Source organism: Berghia stephanieae, chromosome 8 (genome assembly GCF_034508935.2).
Source record: "Berghia stephanieae isolate SIO BIC M18660-M18661 chromosome 8, UCSD_Bste_1.3, whole genome shotgun sequence".
Taxonomy (NCBI): Eukaryota; Metazoa; Mollusca; class Gastropoda; order Nudibranchia; family Aeolidiidae; genus Berghia; species Berghia stephanieae.
In genome coordinates, this window is record NC_088367.1 from 46,877,515 (window position 1) to 46,885,050 (window position 7,536).

A 7,536-nucleotide genomic window follows, 5' to 3' on the forward strand; every position below is an offset into this window, starting at 1 on the left:
AAAACAAACAACGTTTCGGCCTTTCGATTTTTTCAAGTAAACTCGAAATAATATTTGAAAAAGGCCAAAGGCTGAAGCGTCGTTTGTGTTGGGCTGTTTCTTTATATATGAGTCACATTTACTCCCTTTATCTTTCTCTCCATCTCATTGGGTCATTTTGGCACCTCTTTTTAGTTTTTAGTTGTGAGGTGAGGGCTCTACAGAGTTATCTGGATCCCCAATGAAATAAGAAGAGGGGGTTGGTTTAGCTTTTGTTGATAGGTCTTTGTAATAAACCAGACTCTCTTTTATCCAAAGGGTAGCAAGCAGTTGCTGTACCTGTCTTACACTACACAAACTGAGCTTAAATTTAAATTCAAACTCATGACCAAATATTCTGAAAGACTAATTTGAAGTAAACTATTAATAGTTGGACCATTCTAGAAAGCTTTTTACCAATTACACTCATCAACTGCTTGTTAATAATTGTTAAATATTTTGTTGTTTACAAACAATGACACATGATTATAAACATTAAATAAATGAAAATAAATCAAATAAACTTCATACATCCCGAGGGAAAATTTGGTTTCAGGGTCTAACTTGAAAATTTTTTTTTTAAAAGACCGAGAAAAGACAAGCACCAGCCGAGGTGCAGCACCATAAATGTGTATTAGGGTCAAAATTTCTTGCTCAAGAAATACATATATTGTTTTGATCTCATTACTTCATCTCTCTCTCTCTCTCTCTCTCTCTCTCTCTCTCTCTCTCTCTCTCTCTCTCTCTCTCTCTCTCTCTCTCTCTCTCTCTCTCTCTCTCTCTCTTCCCTTGCACGCACACACACACATATACACACACACACATATACACACACACATTTCCCCTATATTATTATGACAATCTAATATATATATATAAATATATAATATATATATATATATATATATATATATATATATATATATATATATATATATAACACGATGTTTCACCCTTTGGCATATATATATATATATTTATATATATACATGCTAAAGGATGAAACATCGTTTGTTTTGTATTGTTCCCTCATTTATGAGTCACGTTTACTCCCTTTACATTTCTCTCCATTGAAATTAAAACTTACAGAAAATGGAAGTTGATGCCAATGCCAGGCTGCATAATAATTGTATGGATATTGAAGTGTCGTTTAATATTTGTGAAGTTAAATTGTTGATTTTAAAGTTAAATATAGCGACTAACAATTGTCATCTTCTAAAATTACGATTTTTTAAAATCGTCAAGCCTGCAATGGTCGATACTGAGAGTGTGACGATGACGACATTAGCGGTCATGAAATGAGTTTATTTCACGATTATTTATTATTATTATTATGATTACGTTGTCAAATAAATCAAAAGGAAGATAATGAATCTGTTATTATTCGGTCATTGGCGAGGGGGACTAAAGCAAGTTTAGATGTGTAGTTGATAGATAGGACACAATCACAATGGTCAGTACTGAGTGTGATAATAAGGGCACAATTATCTTAATTTCACAATTATTATTACATTACATTGTCAAATAAATAATGAAGGAAGATAAATGTATCTGAATTCAATCATACGTTCAATACAAACCAATACTGATGAATCTACATGTCAGATATTTCCTCAAAATATTTGTCAACAAAACTGATTCTCAGTTCGAAGAACAAATAAGGAAGTTATCAGTACAGTTACCTATTACTATTACCTGTAGAAGCGAAAGGTGAAAAATTCGATCACGCGAAATCTCGCGTCAGATAACGTTACACAGGTGTGTCAACTCAAGTGTGACAACATGGTCAACAAAAGAGTGTCACAAGTGACGCCAGTCTTATTTTTAACAATTTTACACACTCTCATATTTTTTGTTTGTTTCTTTCTTTCCTTTTTAAAAAAAATAGCACACCTCTCTCTCTCTCTCTCTCTCTCTCTCTCTCTCTCTCTCTCTCTCTCTCTCTCTCTCTCTCTCTCTCTCTCTCTCTCTCTCTCTCTCTCTCTCTCTCTCTCTCTGCATTTCTCTTAACGTTGTACTTGTACATAAATTTTCTTCACTCATAGAAGCCAGTAAAAAAAAAAAATAATAATGATAATCAACAATTCTACCTGCCTAAACCAACAAGTTATATTATTCCGCACTTAGTGGTGCAAAGTTGAGTCCATGGAAAAGGCCCTTAACTCACATTTTCTCACCGCACTTAGATGCAAAACGAATAATTGGTCGGTTATAGCAATGCCTCTGATGAAAAAAAAATTAAATTAAATTGGAGCAGCGCCTTTAACTGAGCTTTTATATAGCACAGCATCCACTAAACGTGCTCAAAGCGCTTTACAAAGGGTCCCTGACCAACAGCAACATTCAACATGAAGGATGGGACATGACGCCTGTTAGGCGATATTACAATTTTTTTCGGACAGAGACAATGCTATTAACGGCCAGGTACTCATTTCACCCTTGAGAGTGTGAGTAAAGAGCCTTCTCCAAGGACTCAACTATGCGCTCGAACCCAGGACCACATAGCCGCACAAGATGTCATGACTCATCCAATATAATAAATTAAATGTTGGTTTGGGAGTGGGAGCCGTTGTAAAGCGATTTGGTGACTCTCAGTGTATATTGCGCTATATAAAAGCTCGTTGGGGCAAGGGGAGGGGGAGGGTTAGGTCCTTCAGAGCCTTTAGGTCCATGAAGCCGAAGTTTATCCCGGTTTCTAAAGTGTGAACCGACAATAGCAATTGCTTGCTATCCTATAGATAGGACGCTAGTCTATTTATTGCAAAGTACTTTCCGCCAGATCTAAGAGATCCAGCTACCCATTCACTGCTGGGTGGACAGGGGGGGGGAGGGTCAGAAAAAATCTTGACTGCCCCAGGGATTGATCTCGGTACCTTCGCGTGTGAAGCGAGTGCTCTACCAACTGAGTTATCTATTTATCTTTTTATTTATTTTTGCTACTTACTTGATTTTCCTAAATAGGAAGATCTGCTGGAATATTATTGGACGTTGTGTGTTGGAATGTTTGTTTTTATTTTTAAGGGTTTTACGGCGCTTGCAACTTAGGCCAAATCTGCCGTTCTCTTGAAGAACACATATATTTAGAAATTTGGCCAGAAAACTCGTCCTTCAAATATCGATCGATTTAAATGACCCTCGTCTTAGCAAAGACTTTCAAACCTGGGACTTCAGGCTCAAAACCCTTCTTCAGAGAATATTATTTCTCTGCCGTTATTAGTAATGTATTTGTGTTTTCTTTTGTTTTTAGTTGTTGTTAACTGAATAAGAGTTTTGAGCCCGAAACGTTCCGTGTTTGTTTTTTTTGTTTTTTTGTTCTTTTTTTTTGAAGCTATTGTATTCATGTATTCATGTTTGCTTATTACACACACACACACACACACACACACACACACACACACACACACATATATAATATATATATATATATATATATATATATATATATATATATAGTTTTGAAATTATTTTCCGTTAGTTCTATGTATTCTTCCTGTTCGTTTGTTTGTTTGTTTTAGTCTCGATGACTGTGGCTTGGTATATTAGACTTGATTCTAAAGAGCATTGCTCGTTGAACAAACAATCTTTATATAATTATAAAAAACAAAACAATGAAATAATAGTGTTTGACATTTTGATAAAAGGAGCTATTTATAAAACATTTCAAGTATAATTATGATCAACTACTACAATATTAAAGAGGTTTTGGATGTAATATCTCTTGAGAATGAGATGCAGTTTGGTTGTTGTGTTAAGTAGTTTGGTGATATTTTGGCAGGCAGCGTGGTAGGCTTCTTGAAGTAGTATGATTGAAACCAATGCTTTCTATATTGCTATGATTGAAACGTATAAGATAATAATAATAATAAAATAATAATAATAATAATAATAATAATAATAATATATAATAATAATAATGATAATAATAATAATAAATATAATAATAATAATAATAATAATAATGATGATGATGATGATGATGATGATGATGATGATGATGATAATAATAATAATAATAATAATAATAATAATAATAATAATAATAATAATAATAAAATTCCCTTTATTCATCCCAATGTGGAAATTTGTCTCTAGGGTCTATTCCAAGGGAAGATTGGAATAACCCAGGCGTCAGCCGCAGTATAGCGCCGCAAACTGAACTAGGGCGAGATGACTTGTTCAAGGCCACACAACGTAGCGGGTATTCGAACTCGGTACCTATCGGGTACGAAGCGAAGACCGTACCGCTGAGCCACGCTGCCCCATCAATGAATGAAGAGGGAGTGAAAGAACAAACAAAGCAAGTTCTTATTTTGCGCTTGTATATGGTGGGTTTTCTATTGCGCAATACTCAGGATCGTAATGGGCTCTTATAAGGAAGGGGTGACACTGTCAAATAAAGAAATAGAAATAACACACTATCAAATTTTACGATCTAATAGTTTTATTTAAAGTGCTCTCAACGTGAGTCGGGAGGCGAATGACCTATAATATATTATATTATAATGGAATAGTAAATGGAGATTGGCACTCAGCCGTCAACGTGAGTCGAGTGGCGATACGGCCAAAATAAATAATAAAATGATAACTGAACGTATTAAAAGTAAAATAGTGACATTGAAATAATAATAAGAAGAAGAATATTGACAGTCAGCCCTCAACGTGAGTCGAGGGGCGATAAGGCCAAAATAAGTAATACAATAAATGAATGTATTAATAAAATTATGAATATTCACAAACATCGAATATGCCAACATCATTGATAAAAGCATAAGATATAAATAAATCGCTACCAACAATTTCAGAAATTTGGTATAATCCCACGACGCAGGGCATCGTCAGGACATGAGCTTAGGGAAGCAGGAAGTCACGTGACTCCTTTTTGTCGTGGATCAACCTAATTGTAACGATTAATGACCAATAAAGCTTATTGACAGACAGACAGATAGGTGACCATACAGCTAGTCCGACAATAGGCACTAATGCTTATAGATAGTATGCGCTTGGCTAAGAAGCTCATAACATTGCCATCCGGAAGTATAACGGACCAACACACAAAACTGTGTGTATCCATGAACGTTTATAGTCAGCTTAATACAGTTCAGTGAGCATTACTCATAAACGTGGATGGCAAAAAACAATAACAAATACCGGAGTGACGTCATCTTCGAACTATCTATACGTGTATCAGGTGACAGGCATATGGATAGTTGAATAGACTATTAGGTCGATTGATATGAAACCAACCTGTCATCTCATACTAAGTAAACGAAAAGTCTATAGGCATTGCATAGGTAAGCAGATATATAAGTATATAGATAGATTGATCCATAGATCGGTAGGTAGATAGATAGATAGATAGATAGATAGATAGATAGATAGATAGATAGATAGATAGATAGATAGATAGATAGATATTGAACCGTGTTGGATACAAATATGGTACGAATAGTGCTCGACATGTAACAATGGAGCGAATTATTATTGTAATATTTACCACGATGTTGGAGTCAGTCTACATCGATGTTTCAGGACTGACGATGGCTGAAAAGGCCTGAAACATCGATGTAGACTGACTCCAACATTGTGGTAAATATTACAATAATAGACAGATAGATAGATAGATAGATAGATAGATATATAGATAGATAGATAGATAGAAAGATAGATAGATAGATAGATAGATAGATAGATAGAAAGGATGAGACAGTGACAGGATAACTACATCAACAACATTAGAGTAGGCCGATATTATTTACAAATCACCAATAATAAAGATCGTGGTAAGTTTGTAATCGTGGTAAACAGATTATTACTAGCATTAACGTAATCAATTAAATAGAATAAGTACTTTCCTCATGACGGATAAAAGTTATACATTATACGTGCATGTATTCAATTTACTGTCATCACACAAAGGCATAAACAATCAATGGAAATGATATGAAAACAATAAGAAATCTTGATGCCAATAATTATAACAATAACAACAACAGCAATAATAATAATAATAATAATAATAATAATAATAATAATAATAATAATAATGATAACAATAATAATAATAATAATAATGATAACAACAACAATAATAATAATAATAATAATAATAATAAATAATAATAATAATAATAATAATAATAATAATGATAACAATAATAATAATAATATAATAATAATAATAATGATAATAATAATAATAATAATATAATAATAAAATAATAATAATAATAATAATAATAATAATAATAATAATAATAAATAATAATAATGATGATGATAATAATAATAATAACAATAATAATAATAATAATAATAATAATAATAATAATAATAATAATAATAATAATAATAATAATATAATAATAATAATAATAATAATAATAATAATAAAAGTTCAACATACCTGTCATATATGGAAAAATAACAACACTATTAAATTTTACGATCTAATAGTTTTATTGAAAACGCACTCAACGTGAGTCGGGAGGCGAATGACGTTGAAGTGAGAAGCGCCATTTGTTTTTATCCCCCCCCCGCAACCAAAATTGTGCGACGGCAGCAGCCTCTTATGGTTCTCACACTACTATGTTATGGCGATTGACCCAATCAGCAAAGCCCGGTCCGCATTCGTGCACCGTCGCGAACCCGCCCGGTAGCATCGTCACAACACACCGTTCAACTAAATGCTCTGCCGTTTCGGGTTCTTGCCCACATGTAGGACAGGTGGAAAGTCCCCACTGATGAAGCGCACTTGCTGTGAGGCAGCTCCTCGACCGAAGCCGATTCGCAGCCACCCAGTGTCTCCTCTTACTTGTATAGATAGTATGCGCTTGGCCTAGGAGTTCACAACATTGCCATCCGGAAGTATAAAGGACCAACACACAAAACTGTGTGTATCCATGAACGTTTATAGTCTGATTAATTCAGTTCAGTGAGCATTACTCATAAACGCGGATGGCAAAAACATCAACAAAAACCTGAGTGACGTCATCTTCGAACTATCAATCAAAGCCTGGCAACTTCTCACCCAGCTTAGACGAGTATATCATGCCCCCGCCCCCACGAGGGATTGAATTCGTCCAAACCAACTTCCATCTCGTATATTATGCATCTCTGTCCGTAGTCAGGGAAGCTGCGTACAAGGGAGGCCGGGACGTATTTCGGCTCGAAACGGGGGCGCCGTCCATAACGCGCTTCAGAGGGGTATCCCCATCTCCCCCCCCCCCCCCCCCCTCGCAGCATACCGCAAGACAAACATAAGGAGTTAGGTGAAACCATAAGTGAAAGATAAACAGAGAAGACTGAGACTTGCGGGGCACTGTTGGAGACACAAGGAGGAGATTGCAAGCAGTCTTGTCCCATGGGAACCACTTGAAAGAACCAGAAACAGAGGCAGGCAGAATAAAACATACATTGACTGTCTGCTAGATGACACAGGAATGGACAACACCCGGGAGCTGCGTACACTCATGGAGGGCAGGACAGAATGGCGAAGACTTGTTTTTGTCCTGGTCCTGG

General features: G+C 35.1%; 1 protein-coding gene across 3 annotated transcripts in view; it reads right to left on the reverse strand.

Annotated features, from left to right (window-relative positions):
- LOC144978781 (protein bark beetle-like) overlaps positions 1-1,755 on the reverse strand; it is a 38,322-nt gene extending 36,567 nt beyond the window's left edge. Inside the window, exon 1 of one of the 3 annotated variants that reach the window (XM_078925261.1) lies at positions 1,714-1,755. The gene's annotated coding sequence lies outside the window, so the exon portion shown is untranslated. Of the gene's footprint in view, positions 1-1,585 lie in introns of all 3 variants that reach the window. The other 2 variants (XM_078925259.1, XM_078925260.1) reach the window with 2 other exon arrangements.
- Positions 1,756-7,536: the final 5,781 nt, after the last annotated feature.